The 18,045-nt window shown below is 47.3% G+C and overlaps 1 pseudogene across 1 annotated transcript in view; it reads left to right on the top strand.

Moving 5' to 3' along the window:
* Positions 1–726: 726 nt before the first annotated feature.
* LOC311113084 (phosphatidylinositol-binding clathrin assembly protein-like) overlaps positions 727–18,045 on the top strand; it is a 42,110-nt pseudogene continuing 24,791 nt past the window's right edge. The window contains exon 1 of the transcript XR_014615931.1: positions 727–1,947. The product of XR_014615931.1 is annotated as a phosphatidylinositol-binding clathrin assembly protein-like (transcript). The remainder of the gene's footprint in view (positions 1,948–18,045) is intronic.

Here is an 18,045-nt window from a genome sequence, read left to right on the forward strand (position 1 = left end):
AACAGTAGCTTTATATTAATGATCATCATACAGTATAAATAGACCTACGCATTCAGTGGTGAAGTAGCCTATGGCAGGAACAGAATGTGTTTCATTATAGGAAAACATCTATTATAGGCTATCGCCTAATTTATTGCATCCACTGTGAAATACCACCGGGGGAAATTACCTCTAGCGTTGTCATATATCGTGTGCGCACGTCATACATATGGCAGGCAGGCTAATAATAATTCCCATCATTGTCCTTCTCAGGATTTTTAGACACAGAATGTTCCATACTCGGAGCGGGAGAGTCAATCAAGGACACTGAGTTTGAGAAATTTCAATACGACCTTAAATGTGTAAATATTACACTGTTAAAATCACATTTACAGCGGATAAATTATCTTACATTTTAGTCATTTAGCAGACGATCTTATCCAGAGCGACTTCCAGTTAGTGTGTGCATACATTTTTTATTCCATACTGGCCCCCCGTGGGAATCGAACCCACAACCCAGACGTTGCAAACGCCATGCTCTACCAACTGAGCTACACGGGACTGTTCAATAACAACATTGTAAATGGCTGTGGGGTTTTTTAACCAATAAAACAACGTTTTTATTTCTGTATCTGTGTTAGACATGCCATGACTATCGTCACATTTCTACCTTAAATGTCCGACACACTCCTAGTCGCATCCAATGAACTACTTCTCAGATCAGCTGATGTCTACGCTGCCATTTTGTCCGCGGTAGTAGGCAGGCAGCGAGCTGAGCAAAGCCCCTACACATTCAAGAAAAAGCTGAATAATAAAAAAGACGACGATATGAGTTGGATGTCAAGGCTCAGCGGTTACTGAGATTTTTGTTGTTGCCAATTTCATGGATATATCGGACTAAATACGTTAAATTCAGTTGTTCCTCGAAGGAAGCAGGGTTGAGACAGAACCCGAACCGTATACTAGGTAGCTAGCTAGTGTTGTGTTAGCAGGAAGGCTAGCCAACTGGCTGCTGTCTTGTATCCGTCTACCACTAGCCTGAAGCGCAAGACAAGTTGGCAAGCTTGACAGTTTAATTTTGCCCATTTCCGTTCGTTATGTTTCGCTCAAAACCAAGGGACTGGTCTGTTCGAGGTAGCCTAAACACACAAAACGTCAGTGGAAGTTGAAGTCAAGAGCTCGGAAGAAGGATTTTATTTTAGCGAACGTTAGCTAGTAACTGTTAGCTAGCTTGGCTAAACTGTGATCATAAGTCTGGGCACATAGCTAGCTCGCCAGTGAGCTCTGGTCTTGTTAATTGACAGTAGGTATCCAGCTAGCTAGCGATGTTTATATGTAGCCAGCGAGCTGACATTTCTGTTTACAAATTGTACAGTGGGACTCTTTCCTGGTTCGAATGCAGCAACGGAAATATTAGCTAACACAAGCTAGTTCACTTGTTAATGTCAATTGTCAACGTTTTTTTTTACTATACAGAATACCTTGTTAATTATAGCTAACGTTAACTAGCTAGATAATTGTTCACTGATTTGCCTATTCAAGCCAATCAAATATTGTGTGTCCGGTTTTTTTTTGCCAGCCAGCTGGTAGCTAAACCCCCAGGTTTGCGGTTGCAACAAATACCTAAAATTAGCCTGACATTTTTCAACGATACTGGGCTAGGACGTCATACCACTTCTTATTTTTTCACGGAACCGATTGACGTGGCCTGAAACCTCCACACTCTTGTCATAACTGGTGTTACGCACGTCAGCTAATATCCAATCAGTGGACATTGTGTGTAGGTGTTTATCATCTAGCTAATTATTGTGGGTTTTGTAGCGAAACAGTGAAACACAATGTCAGGACAGTCTATAACGGATCGCTTCGCAGCGGCACAGCACAGCATGACCGGGTCTGCTATCAGTAAAGCCGTGTGCAAAGCCACGACGCACGAAGTCAGCGGCCCCAAGAAGAAACACCTTGATTGTGAGTATTTGTGTGTGTGTAGGAGGGGGAGGCTGTCTGTCAACTGTCAATCCTCATGTTTCTGATCTGTCTGCTGTCGGTCTGAGTGTTAGCCGTTGATCATGACTCTCAGTTCCATTACACATAAGCGTTTGGAAGAAGCGTCTTCTGTATGGAGGGAGTTTTGTTAAGAGCCCTGACGCTTGGTCTGAACATTAACACTCATCTCTTGCGGTACGGTTTTGGAAGCATTACGACCTTATCTTTCAGATCGGCGATAAATCATGAAAAATAAAATAAAAGGTTCAAATTTGTAAGTCGCTCTGGATAAGAGCGTCTGCTAAATAATGTAAATTGATATACACCTTTTTAGGATTAGTGTTCCCACACGGCCATATCTCAATGTTACAGCGCATGTTTACAGAAGACCGAGGGACCACCTGTGTCAATTAGATATCTAGCATGCTCCAAACACCTGTGTGTAACAGAATAAGACTGTGTAACAAAAGCCGCCAGAAAGGTGTTGTCACTGAGAAATCCTGTCGGCTGCAACTGTGATAAAGCCGGTTAAAATAGTGTACAGTAAATGTATATTTTGCAATTATGAAGTTATTTTAGTGTGATATGAAAGTACAGGGCTTTATGTTTCTAGAACCGTATTGCAATTGACAATCGATTCACATTTAGATGGAGTCCTTGGACCTTAAGGAGTAATGGTGGCTCCTTAAGAGTACATCTTGGGCTAAGCCTGTGTGCATAGTGCTTCGATCAAAACCAAACATACTGGCTATCAAAACCAAACATACCGGTACTGTAGCTAGCTCGCTACATTGTTGAAGTCAATCACACTGTAGCCACTTCCCTAGCTAGAATTACATTGTAGCAAGCAGACCATAGACTAGCAGACCTTGCCAGTGAATTTGTGTGGATATTGCATCCCCCTACTGTCTCTGTCTGGACAGTGGATACTGGTTATGAATTTGTTAATATGATGATCATGAGTAGTGCTGCCGAGTGGCGCAGCGGTCTAAGGCTCTGCATCTCAGTGCTTGAGGCTTCAATACAGACCCCCTGGTTCGATTCCAGGCTGTATCACAACCGGCCGTGATTGGGAGTCCCATAGGGCGGCGCACAATTGGCCCAGCGTCGTCTGGGTTTGGCCGGTGTTGTTCTTAACTGACTCGCCTAGTAAAATAAAGGTAAAATAAAATAAAATACTGCTTTCCAAGGTCCAGTTGACTGACGTCATTGTGTCTTTTTCACCATGCTGCCGTTCCTGGTCCCCGCAGTATGATGGCCGTTCCATTCTTTTTGAACACCCTCACCGACGGAATTCATGTGACATGTATGGCATTTTGCTGCAAAACCAATTTTCTCCCGGGACAATAAAGTTGTAATGAGAACTTGATGCCTATTTATTTTGCAGTGGCCATTATTGGTTACTGTCAATGTCACCACTGTCTATGTGAAGAGACTGAAGGTCATTGAGGAAGCGGCGTTGATGAAAGCCGAGTTCATGTGTCACAGTCTGAATGAGATAATGAGTCAAGACTAGATCGGAGACAATACATGAAGCGGAGAAGGATACATCTGCTCTGCAGTTGTTACAATGCTTAGGATTTCATTATGGTGTTGTCATAACTAGGGCTATATCATAGCTGGTGTCTCTACACTACTCAGCTGTTACAATGCATAGGATTGCATTATGGTGTTGTGACATATGAAACATTATGGAGTTTTAAAGGAGGCCTGGCTAAGGCCAAAATGTAATAAATATGTCAACTTTCATAAATGATTTCTCAATTATGCTTTTAGATATAAATGTCAAATATGTGCCAACAATTCTACCTCTCAAGAGCCGTTCTATGGATTACATCATGGTATGTTTTTTTGTCCTGGTTTCGGGAGGAATCACTGAATGGTGTTGTATCATAACGGGTGCTGTATCATTTCTGGTGTCCCCAGTGCCAACCTACATTTGACATTTTAGTCGTTTAGCAGACGCTCTTATCCAGAGCGACTTACAGTTAGTGAGTGCATACATTTTTCATACTGGCCCCCCTTGGGAAACGAACCCACAACCCTGTCGTTGCAAGCGCCATGCTCTACCAACTGAGCTACACAGGGGGGCCACTCAGAGGTAAGCTACTCTGCAACGGCTATACAAGCTACAGTGAATATCTATTTGGAACTGTTACAATGCTTAGTTAGTACCAATAGCTTGTGTCCATATCACGGTATTGTATCATAACTGGTGTTTTATCATAACTGGTGTCCCCACACTGCAGCAGGCAGCAGCCCCTATCAGCCCAGCCTGACATTCACGCATCGTTGGAGAAAATGTATGGTGTTTTGAAGCCATTTAGTCTTATGATTGGGACTGTCCCCCTCAATTACTCCTGGCTGGGCTCCTAGAGATGATGCTGGTTCCCTCCTCCATTTTAAGTAGGCTTATCTGTTGTCATGGTTATAGCCAATGATTTATATATACACCATTGGTTCTAACTGGAACTGGTGAACTAGTGTTTGTGATTTGTTAGGCTTTTTTAGGCTAGTCTATCGTGATGGATGTGAACTTTTATGTTAATTCAAGTAGCGGGAAATTTGGTTCTGGGTGCAGAGATGACATAGCCTAGCTGTTGTAAAAGGAAAACCTTGCGGATATGGTTCCAGTTAAATGAATACGCCTAAATAAACAGGAATTAGGCTAATATAGCAGCAAAAATTCCAAGATGTAGGCCTACTGTGGACTCCCATTGAAAGAAAGGTCATACCTGATGGGTATACTACAAAGCAGGATCCAGGAGTTAGCCAGCTAACGCTTAAATATTATTTTGTTTATTTGTATTTTTATTTATTTAAAGATAATCTTGAAATGGACATGGTGTAATTGATTCAACAAACCATAACGCATATCTAAGTTTAGCTTTGATCCTGCTTTGTAGTGTACCCCTCTGATAAGGGAGATGAATTGCTCAGCTATTTGCATGTTGTAAGGGAGAGAGATGCCTTGATGCTATCAACCAGTTTGTTCTGAGACCTGTGTCTGCCACTCTGCCCACACAGCCTTGCATTGCGTGAGGCCTAGTTGTCATGGTTATTTTGTGGAAGTTGTAACATTTAAGCCCAATCCTTTCCTAATACTTCCGTGCTGTTGTCATGGCGGCCAACTGCCAAGAGTCACAGAACAGAGCAACCAGTTGGTCCAAGCTACAGGAGTTCCAGACAGAGCCTAGTTCTGCCCCTTTTCACTGAGTAATGGTATTGTTTTATTTTTTTATTTCACCTTTATTTAACCAGCTAAACCAGTTGAGAACAAGTTCTCATTTACAACTGCGACCTGGCCAAGATTAAGCAAAGCAGTGCGATTAAAAACAACAACACAGAGTTACATATGGGGTAAAACAAAACATAAAGTCAAAAATACAACATAAAATATATATACACTGTGTGCAAATGTAGCAAGTTATTGAGGTAAGGCAATAAATAGGCCATAGTGCAAAATAATTACAATTAGTATTAACACTGGAATGATAGATGTGCAAGAGATGATGTGCAAATAGAGATACTGGGGTGCAAATGAGCAAAATACATAACTATATGTGGATGAGGTAGTTGGGTGGGCTAATTTCAGATGGGCTGTGTACAGGTGCAGTGATCGGTAAGGTGCTCTGACAACTGATGCTTAAAGTTAGTGAGGGAGATAAGAGTCTCCAGCTTCAGAGATTTTTGCAGTTCGTTCCAGTCATTGGCAGCAGAGAACTGGAAGGAATGGCGGCCAAAGGAGGTGTTGGCTTTGGGGATGACCAGTGAGATATACCTGCTGGAGCGCATACTACGGGTGGGTGTTGCTATGGTGACCAATGAGCTGAGATAAGGCAGGGATTTGCCTAGCAGTGATTTATAGATGGCCTGGAGCCAGTGGGTTTGGTGAAGAATATGTAGTGAGGACCAGCCAACAAGAGCGTACAGGTCACAGTGGTGGGTAGTATATGGGGCTTTGGTGACAAAACGGATGGCACTGTGATAGACTACATCCAATTTGCTGAGTAGAGTGTTGGAGGCTATTTTGTAAATAACATCGCTGAAGTCAAGGATCCGTAGGATAGTCAGTTTTTAACGAGGGCATGTTTGGCAGCATGAGTAAAGGAGGCTTTGTTGCGAAATGGGAAGCCGATTCTGGATTTAACTCTGGATTGGAGATGCTTAATGTGAGTCTGGAAGGAGAGTTTACAGTCTAACCAGACACCTAGGTATTTGTAGTTGTCCACATACTCTAGGTCAGACCCGTCGAGAGTAGTGATTCTAGTCGGGTGGGCGGGTGCCAGCAGCGTTCGATTGAAGAGCATGCATTTAGTTTTACTAGTGTTTAAGAGCAGTTGGAGGCTACGGAAGGAGTGTTGTATGGCATTGAAGCTCGTTTGGAGGTTTGTTAACACAGTGTCGAATGAAGGGCCAGATGTATACAAAATGGTGTCGTCTGCATAGAGGTGGATCTGAGAATCACCAGCAGCAAGACATCATTGATATACACCGAGAAAAGAGTCGGCCCAAGAATTGAACCCTGTGGCACCCCCATAGACTGCCATAGGTCCAGACAACAGGCCCTCCGATTTGACTTATTGAACTCTATCTGAGAAGTAGTTGGTGAACCAGGCGAGGCAGTCATTTGAGAAACCAAGGCTATTTAGTCTGCCAATAAGAATGCGGTGGTTGACAGAGTCGAAAGCCTTGGCCAGGTCGATGAAGACGGCTGCACAGTACTGTCTATTATCGATCACGGTTATAATATCGTTTAGGACCTTGAGCGTGACTGAGGTGCACCCATGACCAGCTCGGAAACCGGATTGCATAGCGGAGAAGGTACGGTGGGATTCGAAATGGTCGGTGATCTGTTTGTTAACTTGGCTTTCAAAAACTTTCGAAAGGCAGGGCAGGATGGATATAGGTCTGTAAGAGTTTGGATCTAGAGTGTCACCCCCTTTGAAGAGGGGGATGACCGTGGCAGCTTTCCAATCTCTGGGGATCTCAGACGTTATGAAAGAGAGGTTGAACAGGCTAGTAATAGGGGTTGCAACAATTTTGGCGGCTAATTTAAAAAAGAAAGGGTCCAGATTGTCTAGCCCAGATGATTTGTAGGGGTCCAGATTTTGCAGCTCTTTCAGAACATCAGCTGTCTGAATTTGTGTGAAGGAGAAGCGGGGGGGGGGGGGGGGGCATGGGGGCATGGGCAAGTTGCAGCGGAGGGTGCAGAGCTGGTGACTGGGGTAGTGATAGCCAGGTGGAAAGCATGGCCAGCCGTAGCAAAATGCTTGTTGAAATTCTCGATGTTTTTTTTTATCGTTGGTGATAGTGTTTCCTAGCCTCAGTGTAGTGGGCAGCTGGGAGGAGGTGCTCTTATTCTCCATGGACTTTACAGTGTACCAAAACTTTTTGGAGTTAGTGCTACAGGATGCACATTTCTGTTTGAAAAAGCTAGCCTTTGCTTTCCTAACTGCTTGTGTATATTGGTTCCTAACTTCCCTGAAAAGTTGCATATCGTGGGGGCTATTCGATGCTAATGCAGTACGCCACAGGATGTTTTTGTGCTGGTCAAGGGCAGTCAAGTCTGAGGAGAACCAGGGGCTATATCTGTTCTTAGTTCTGAATTTTTTGAATGGGGCATGCTTATTTAAGATTGAGAGGAAAACACTTTTAAAGAACAACCAGGCATCCTCTACTGACGGAATGAGATCGATATCCATCCAGGATACCTGGGCCAGGTCAATTAGGAAGGCCTGCTCGCTAAAGGGTTTTAGAGAGCTTTTGACAGTGATGAGGGGTGGTCGTTTGACCGCGGACCCATTACGGACGCAGGCAATAAGGCAGTGATCGCTGAGATCCTGGTTGAAGACATCGGAGGTGTATTTAGAGGGTAAATTAGTCAGGATGATATCTATAAGGGTGCCCATGTTTACAGATTTAGGGTTGTACCTGGTAGGTTCCTTGATAATTTGTGTGAGATTGAGGGCATCTAGTTTGGATTGTAGGATGGCCGGGGTGTTAAGCATATCCCAGTTTAGGTCACCAAGCAGTACGAACTCTGAGGATAGATGGGGGGCAATCAATTCACATATGGTTTCCAGGGCACAGCTGGGGGCTGAGGGGGGTCTGTAGCAAGCGGCAACAGTGAGAGACTTATTTCTGGAAAGGTGGATTTTTAGCAGTAGTAGCTCAAACTGTTTGGGCACAGACCTGGATTGTATGATAGAGCTCTTCAGGCTATCTCTACAGTAGATTGCAACTCCACCCCCTTTGGCAGTTCTATCTAGATGGAAAATGTTGTAGTTGGGGATGGACATTTCTGAATTTTTGGTGGCCTTCCTAAGCCAGGATTCAGACACTGCTAGAACATCAGGGTTGGCGGAGTGTGCTAACGCAGTGAATAACTCAAACTTAGGGAGGAGGCTTCTAATGTTAACATGCAAAAAATACAATGCTTTTACGGTTACAGAAGTCAACAAATGATAGCTCTTGGGGAGTAGGAGTGATACTGGGGGCTGCAGGGCCTGGGTTAACCTCTACATCACCAGAGGAACAGAGGAGGACTAGAATAAGGATACGGCTAAAGGCTTTAAGAACTGGTCTTCTAGTGCGTTGGGTACAGAGAGTAAAGGGGGCAGATTTCCGGGCGGTGTAGAATAGACGTATGAGTCGTTCATAGGGCTAATTCAGTGGAACATCCCATATGAAGCAGAATATGAGAGGGGAAGTGACCTTAGACACACCACAATGGGTAAATAATACAACCATGTTTGCCCACTGTAGCCTAGGTCTTCGTCAGGCTTGAATAAAAGCCTAGACCTACCTCTCACATACTGTTTGCATGTCAGAATGTCAACACACTCATTTAAGATGTCTGTCCGTCCGACCAACAATGCGATGTGACTGTTTTTTAAAGCCATTTTGTTGTCTCACTGCATGTCACTTATGACTACTTGATATGCTGCCAGAACAGCCCTTCTCAACCTTGACACCGTCCCAAATGACGGCCTATTCCTTGTATATTGTAGTGGACTTTAAAGGGAAAAGGGGGGCATTTTGGACGCAGCTACAGGCTAGCTCTAGTCCACTACTAATGCAGCTTATCATCGACAAAGGAAACGGGTTGCGTAGTAGTGTGTGTGTGTGGCTATTCAGGGCAGAAGAGGGCAACAGCTGACAGTCTGGTTCACTGTGGAGCCAGCTGACAGTCGGGTTCACTGTGGAGCCAGCTGACAGTCGGGTTCACTGTGGAGCCAGCTGACAGTCGGGTTCACTGTGGAGCCAGCTGACAGTCGGGTTCACTGTGGAGCCAGCTGACAGTCGGGTTCACTGTGGAGCCAGCTGACAGTCGGGTTCACTGTGGAGCCAGCTGACAGTCGGGTTCACTGTGGAGCCAGCTGACAGTCTGGTTCACTGTGGAGCCAGCTTTTAGTGAGCAGCCTAGTGCTGGACCCTCGAGACAGTGGAAAACTCTTTCAAACAGGTCGGAAAAAGGATAGTGCTCTGTAGTTGAGTCAAGTGTGTGCATGTGTTTGCAAGAGTTTCTGTGTAGTGGACTCCGAATAAAAGGTGTGTGTGTGTCTAGGAGCTCTATGTGTATGGAACATTTTAGCGCTCCTGTCATCTACAGGGTATTTTTAGCCTGGCTGGGTCCTTTGGCCATGTCTGCCGGCTTGTTGTGTACCTTTCTCCCCTCCCCTGGCACGCTCTCTCTCCCTCTTCCTCTCCCTCTCCCTGTCCTCTCTCTCTCTCTCTCGCTCGGCAGCTCGTCTAGGCTGGATTCACACGACCATGGAACAGACTACAGACCAAGAGTCGTCCTAAAGGGAGAACGAAGGAGAGCGCGAGGGAGTCCACAAGGCTAGTAGGAATCACACAACTCCAGAGGGAGGGAGGGGGAGAGAAAGAGGGCATGGAAGACTGTCTACCTTCGTACCCTCCCTGGCTGGCTGGATCGGCAGCTCTGGATTCACACGACCATGGAGCAGGCTGCTACAGGACTCTACAGTAGTCGAGAGGAGAGGAAATGGAGAGGTGTGAGAGACACAGACGACAGAGAATGGGGGAGAGAGAGAGAGAGAGAGAGAGAGGGAATGAGGGAGATTGGAGAGAATACTCTACCAAGAGTGAGCCAGGAACCTGGGTGGCTGAGCCCATATTCACAAAACATCTGAGAGTTGGAGTGCTGAGCTAGAATCAGGTCCCCTTTGGCAATATAACCTTATTGACTATGATCTAAAATGGGAAACTGATCCTAGATCAGGCATGGTTTCTCTTGGTTTGGCCTAACGTCAAGTCGGCAGCAATCTTGCTTTATTCACATCGTCTGCGTCATTTAGATTTGAATGCACATGATTCAGTTGGATTGTTAGGAAGGCAGTGCAAAACCGTAGTGACTGCATTTTCAGGATGGTTTGGCTTCTTTCTCTGCAGCTCCAGGCTCTAGTTTCCTTTGTGTACACACACACACACACACACACCTCCTTTTGATGTATCGGAACTGAAAATAGAGGATGCGCCTCAAGCAAATAATTTCACCAGAGCCTGTGGTTCAGTGGTGGAATTATGGTTTTGGAATAAAAGGAATTATGAAATATTGCATCTTTCTACACAGACATACCAATTCCCATTGTGTTGTGGAGGAATTGTAGAATCCCCTCGACGCCGACGTGGTTCTAAACTCGATCATGGTCATGCCTTGGTCGCCATGAGAACAGAAACAGGGTAATCTAAAACGGAGAAAGACGGGAGAGTCACGGAGGAGACACAAAGGGAGAAGGGAAATAAGAGATGGAACTGTATACTCTTAATATAGTTATTTATACACCTTCTGCCATCTATACCTCCTCCCTCTCTCTCTCTCTCTCTCTACCTCCCTCTCTTTCTACCCCCCTTGTCTGTCTTTCTCTCGCTTTCTCTCTCTCTCTTCATGCAGGGGAATTCTCTTTTCGGTAAACCCACCATCGTGTGTGTCAGGCAGGCAGACAGCAGGAGATGATAAGATATGCGAAGTGCTCCTCTTTAATCTTCCCCCTATCCTCCCCATCTTTAGGTTGTGTACATGTATGCATCTGTGTGTGTTAGAATTTTTTGTACAGATAATATGGCAGATTAGCATACCTTTTTATAGATATGCAAGCGGGAGGCGAGGAGGAGGGGGCGGGGGGGAGGCAAGGAGAACCGACCCCAGCAAGGAGGCTGGCAGCTGGGCCAGATGTAGTCTTTCTTCCCCTGCCTGGCTCGACCACCTGGCGCCTAGTGCTCCCTCTCTCTCCACCTGCTCACGTCCTACTTCCTACAGCTGGCAGCACTGACTGTTCCCCCTCCATCTCTCCTAGGTCAGGCTAGCTAGTGGCTGACCTACAGCTGGCAGCACTGACTGTTCCCCCTCCATATCTCCTTCTAGGTCAGGCTAGCTAGTGGCTGACCTACAGTGTGCTACAACTCACTTCACCTTATGTAGCTCATCTCGAGGGCTGCATCTCTCAATAGTCAACAGGCTTCGTCTTCTAAATGGAGTGGGCATATACATTTTAGAGGGATGTTTCATACTTGAGGCTTGAAATGCTTCCACTGATAGTCTCACTTGACTGACTTCATGTCCGTTGAGAGTCCTAGCTATCCTTCCTCTCCAGTTGTTGTTTGCTTGGTCACTCTCACCCCACCATAGTCCCTTGCCTCTCCGTCTCCTAGCCTATTGTATTTGACTGTGTGTGTGTGTGTGTGTGTGTGTGTGTGTGTGTGGTGATGAGGTAAGAGCCCTAAGCTCAGGCCTGTACCAGGAGCTCCCCATTACGGGGACTGACCAGTGCAACCCAGAGGGCAAAGGTCATGCCAGCCCTGTTGAACCCTGCTGAAAGGAACAATGGCGCTGTGTGCATTGGAACACACACAGAAACACACACACACACTGGAACACAGAGAGGGGCTGTCTGTCAACTCTGAGGAGGACAGATGAGCTCACTGCTCATGCCCTCTTTGTCACTGTCCATCTCTCACTGAATCTCTAGAATCTCTGGTGTTCTAGAATGTCTTTGGTTTTCTAGAATGTCTTCTGAGTTCTGGAATCCCTCAGTGTTCTACAATACACTGCTCAAAAAAATAAAGGGAACACTAAAATAACACATCCTAGATCTGAATGAATGAAATGATCTTATTAAATACTTTTTTCTTTACATAGTTGAATGTGCTGACAACAAAATCACACAAAAACTATCAATGGAAATCAAATTTATCAACCCATGGAGGTCTGGATTTGGAGTCACCCTCAAAATTAAAGTGGAAAACCACAATACAGGCTGATCCAACTTTGATGTAATGTCCTTAAAACAAGTCAAAATGAGGCTCAGTAGTGTGTGTGGCCTCCACGTGCCTGTATGACCTCCCTACAATGCCCGGGCAGCTCCTGATGAGGTGGCGGATGGTCTCCTGAGGGATCTCCTCCTAGACCTGGACTAAAGCATCCGCCAACTCCTGGACAGTCTGGTGCAACGTGGCGTTGGTGGATGGAGCGAGACATGATGTCCCAGATGTGCTCAATTGGATTCAGGTCTGGGGAACGGGCGGGCCAGTCCATAGCATCAATGCCTTCCTCTTGCAGGAACTGCTGACACACTCCAGCCACATGAGGTCTAGCATTGTCTTGCATTAGGAGGAACCCAGGGCCAACCGCACCAGCATATGGTCTCACAAGGGGTCTGAGGATCTCATCTCGGTACCTAATGGCAGTCAGGCTACCTCTGGCGAGCACATGGAGGGCTGTGTGGCCCCCCCAAAGAAATGCCACCCCACACCATGACTGACCCACCGCCAAACCGGTCATGCTGGAGGATGTTGCAGGCAGCAGAACGTTCTCCACGGCGTCTCCAGACTCTGTCACGTCTGTCACGTGCTCAGTGTGAACCTGCTTTCATCTGTGAAGAGCACAGGGCGCCAGTGGCGAATTTGCCAATCTTGGTGTTCTCTGGCAAATGCCAAACGTCCTGCACGGTGTTGGGCTGTAAGCACAACCCCCACCTGTGGACGTCGGGCCCTCATACCACCCTCATGGAGTCTGTTTCTGACCGTTTGAGCAGACACATGCACATTTGTGGCCTGCTGGAGGTCATTTTGCAGGGCTCTGGCAGTGCTCCTACTGCTCCTCCTTGCACAAAGGCGGAGGTAGCAGTCCTTCTGCTGGGTTGTTGCCCTCCTACGGCCTCCTCCTCGTCTCCTGATGTACTGGCCTGTCTCCTGGTAGCGCCTCCATGCTCTGGACACTACACTGACAGACACAGCAAACCTTCTTGCCACAGCTCGCATTGATGTGCCATCCTGGATGAGCTGCACTACCTGAGCCACTTGTGTGGGTTGTAGACTCCGTCTCATGCTACCACTAGAGTGAAAGCACCGCCAGCATTCAAAAGTGACCAAAACATCAGCCAGGAAGCATAGGAACTGAGAAGTGGTCTGTGGTCACCACCTGCAAAACCAGTCCTTTATTGGGGGTGTCTTGCTAATTGCCTATAATTTCCACCTGTTGTCTATTTCATTTGCACAACAACGTGACATTTATTGTCAATCAGTGTTGCTTCCTAAGTGGACAGTTTGATTTCACAGAAGTGTGATTGACTTGGAGTTACATTGTGTTGTTTAAGTGTTCCCTTTTATTTTTTTGAGCAGTGTATATTTGTAGAATCTCCCAGAATTGTGCCATGATATTAGAGGAGAGTTTGTGTTACACATTGCCATCATGTGTAGGGTGCTGCACACACTAAGTCTAGCTGGCATGTGGGTTTTCACAGCCACTCTCCAACATGGCTGATGGACCGCAAGAGGGGGAAGAGAAGAAAAGAGGAGGGTGAAGAGAGGAGATGGAAAAGAGGAATTGTTCAGCCCTGCATGGTCAGGGTTTCTGCAGATTGCAGGCTGGATAAGATGAGATCCACCACCACCACCACCACGCCCCAGATGGAACCAGCCTCTGCTCACACTGCAGCTCTCTCGCTGTCTCTCTCTCTCTCTCTCTCTCTCTCTCCATCTGCCCCGTCTCTTTTGTCTCCCTCCCTCCTCCCTCCGTTTAAGACGACTGACTCTGACTGTGATCAATGGCATCCAAATGTGTTTCCACCCCCTTTTGATTAAGTCAGCACATATCCCCTACATTACAGCAGACACGCCTCGAACATGCACACACCACACACACACACGCCACACGCACATGCTACACACACGCCACACGCACATGCTACACACACGCCACACACACACACGCCACACACACGTTTGCATAGACACATTCTCACACACACACTCAGACCAGGTCCCCCAGGACCCAATCAGCTCTTCTCTCTTTCACAATCCTGATGAAAAAACACAAGTGCAGAAAAAGAGTGAGAGAGAGGGAGAGATACTGGGAAGAGAGGGGAGAGACTGGGAAGAGGGGGAGAGACTGGGAAGAGGGGGAGAGACTGGGAAGAGGGGGAGATACTGGGAAGAGACTGGGAAGAGAGGGGAGAGACTGGGAAGAGGGGGAGAGACTGGGAAGAGAGGGGAGAGACTGGGAAGAGGGGGAGAGACTGGGAAGAGAGGGGAGAGACTGGGAAGAGAGGGGAGAGACTGGGAAGAGGGGGAGAGACTGGGAAGAGGGGGAGAGACTGGGAAGAGAGGGGAGAGACTGGGAAGAGGGGGAGAGACTGGGAAGAGGGGGAGAGACTGGGAAGAGAGGGGAGAGACTGGGAAGAGGGGGAGAGACTGGGAAGAGAGGGGAGAGACTGGGAAGAGGGGGAGAGACTGGGAAGAGGGGGAGAGACTGGGAAGAGAGGGGAGAGACTGGGAAGAGGGGGAGAGACTGGGAAGAGGGGGAGATACTGGGAAGAGAGGGGAGAGACTGGAGAGAGAGACTGGGGAGAGGGGGGAGAGAGAGACTGGGAAGAGGGGGCGAGACTGGGGAGAGACTGGGAAGAGAGGGGAGAGACTGGGAAGAGAGGGGAGAGATACTGGGAAGAGAGGGGAGAGACTGGGAAGAGGGGGAGAGACTGGGAAGAGGGGGAGAGACTGGGAAGAGAGGGGAGAGACTGGGAAGAGGGGGAGAGACTGGGAAGAGAGGGGAGAGACTTGGAAGAGGGGGAGAGACTGGGAAGAGAGGGGGAGAGACTGGGAAGAGAGGGGGAGAGACTGGGAAGAGAGGGGGAGAGACTGGGAAGAGAGGGGAGAGACTGGGAAGAGGGGGAGAGACTGGGAAGAGGGAGAGATACTGGGAAGAGAGGGGAGAGACTGGGAAGAGGGGGAGAGACTGGGAAGAGAGGGGGAGAGACTGGGAAGAGGGGGAGAGACTGGGAAGAGGGGGAGAGACTGGGAAGAGGGGGAGAGACTGGGGAGAGGGGGGAGAGAGAGACTGGGAAGAGAGGGAGATACTGGGGAGAGGGGGGAGAGAGACTGGGGAGAGGGGGGAGAGAGAGACTGGGAAGAGGGGGAGAGGGGGAGAGACTGGGAAGAGGGGGAGAGACTGGGAGAAGAGGGGTAGAGAGAGACTGGGAAGAGGGGGAGAGAGATGGGGAAGAGACTGGGGTGAGACTGGGGAAGAGACTGGGGTGAGACTGGGGAAGAGACTGGGGAAGAGACTGGGGAAGAGACTGTGATGAGATGGGGAAGAGAGAGAGTACAGAAATCTGAAATTGGTTTTGTTAAACAGGTCTTGCTCAGCTCTGCTGCGTATAATGACAGAAACATGCTCTGGGAAAGAGTGATCCCATGTTTTATTACTAATTATGAACTGGGAGGTTCGAGCCCTGAATGCTGATTGGCTGGAAGCCGTGGTATACCACGGGTATGACAAAACATTTATTTTTACTGTTCTAATTACGTTGGTGACCAGTTTATAATAGCAGTAAGGCACCTCGGGGGTTTGTGGTATATGGCCAGTATACTACGCCTAAGGGCTGTATCCAGGCTGTACTCCACATTGTGTCATGCATAAGAACAACCCTTAGCCTCGGTACGGTATATTTAAGCAATAAGACCCGAGGGGGTGTGGTATATGGCCAATTTACCACGGCTAAGGGCTGTTCTTAGGCACGATGCAACACCCTTAGCCGTGGTATATTGGTCATATATCACAAACCCCCGAGGTGCCTTATTGCTATTATAAACTGGTTAACGTAATTAGAGCAGTACAAATAAATGTTTTGTCATACCCCAATCAGCATTCAGGGCTCGAACCACCCAGTTTAGAATGGCCGTTATACCACACACCCTCTGGCCTTATTGCTTAAATATTCATTTTCATATCACACTGAAATCCTAATGTAGCCTGGACCCATTGCCCAATATACATGTTAATATGCGAGAGAGAGATGCTACAGATGAATGAATTAGTGTTTCCAAAGTTACCAGGTGGGTGTGTGTAGTCTGTACCCGTGTTGTTGAACAAAAGAGGGAGGGATTTGGGAGAGCGAGTGGGAGGAGACAGCAGGGGTAAGAATACAATTTTAAAAAAACACATTCACTTTTCATGGTGGACAAGTACTAATTGGTGGCCATTAGGACTGACCCCATTTAGGCAACTGGTCGATTATTTGGTCGATAGGCTGTTGGTCGACAGAGATGTCTTTAGTGGATGCGATGCGTACATGTGTCACGTAAAGAGAACAAAGGGATAGGGAATATTTTTCCCTAAACAAATGAGGAATTTCTGTAACACAACTTTTCAGTCAGAAATGGCTGTAATTATGTTGCAGCTTCAGCAACACGGACAGCGCGATAAACACTGTGGGGGTCACTACAGCAGGGAGGAGAGAGAGCCAACGGGTGCTAGTCAAATCAAATCAAACTTTATTTGTCACATGTGCCGAATACAACAGGCGTAGACCTTAATGTGAAATGCTTACTTACAAGCTCTTAACCAACAATGCAGTTAAAAATGAATTAAGAAAATATTTACCAAATAAACTAAAGTAAAGCTAAATATGTAACACAATAAAATATCAATGACAAGGCTATATACAGGGGGTACCGGTACCGAGTCAATGTGCGGGGGTACAGGTTAGTCGAGGTAATTTGTACATGTAGGTAGGGATAAAGTGACTATGCATAGATAATAGACAGCGGGTGGCAACAGTGTAAAAACAAATGGGGGGGAGGTGTCAATGTAAATAGTCCGGGTGGCCATTTTACTAATTGTTCAGCAATCTTATGGCATGGGGGTAGAAGCTGTTAAGGAGCCTTTTGGTCCTAGACTTGGCGCTCCGGTACCACTTGCCATGCGGTAGCAGCGAGGACAGTCTATGGCTTGGGTGACTGTAGTCTTTGACAATTATTTGGGCCTTCCTCTGACACCGCCTAGTATGTAGGTCCTGGATGGCAGGAAGCTTGGCCCCAGTGATGTACTGGGCCGTACGCACTACCCTCTGTAGTGCCTTACGGTCAGATGCCGAGCAGTTGCCATACCAGGCGGTGATGCAACCGGTCAGGATGCTCTCGATGGTGCAGCTGTATAACTTTTTGAGGATCTGGGGACCCATGCCAAATCTTTTCAGTCACCTGAGGGGGAATAGGCTTTGTCGTGCCCTCTTCAAGACTGTCTTGGTGTGTTTGGACCATGATAGTTTGTTGGTGATGTGGACACCAAGGAACTTGAAACTCTCGACCCGCTCCACTACAGCCCCGTCGATGTTAATGGTGTCCTGTTCGGCCCGCCTTTTCCTGTAGTCCACGATCAGCTCCTTTGTCTTGCTCACATTAAGGGAATGGTTGTTGTCCTGGCACAACACTGCCAGGTCTCTGACCTCCTCCCTATAGGCTCTCAACGTTGTCGGTGATCAGGCCTACCACTGTTGTCGACTGCAAACTTAATGATGGTGTTGGAGTCGTGTTTGGCCACGCAGTTGTGGGTGAGCAGGGAGTACAGGAGGGGACTAAGCACGCACCCCTGAGGGGCCCCAGTGTTGAGGATCAGCGTGGCAGACGTGTTGTTGCCTACGCTTACCACCTGGGGGCGGCCCGATCTGTGGATCTGTTGGGGCGATATGCGAATTGGAGTGGGTATAGGGTATCCGGGATGATGCTGTTGATGTGAGCCATGACCAGCCTTTCAAAGCACTTCATGGCTACCAACAT

This window comes from Coregonus lavaretus (genome assembly GCF_964263955.1).
Source record: "Coregonus lavaretus genome assembly, chromosome: 39".
In the NCBI taxonomy this organism is placed as follows: Eukaryota; Metazoa; Chordata; class Actinopteri; order Salmoniformes; family Salmonidae; genus Coregonus; species Coregonus lavaretus.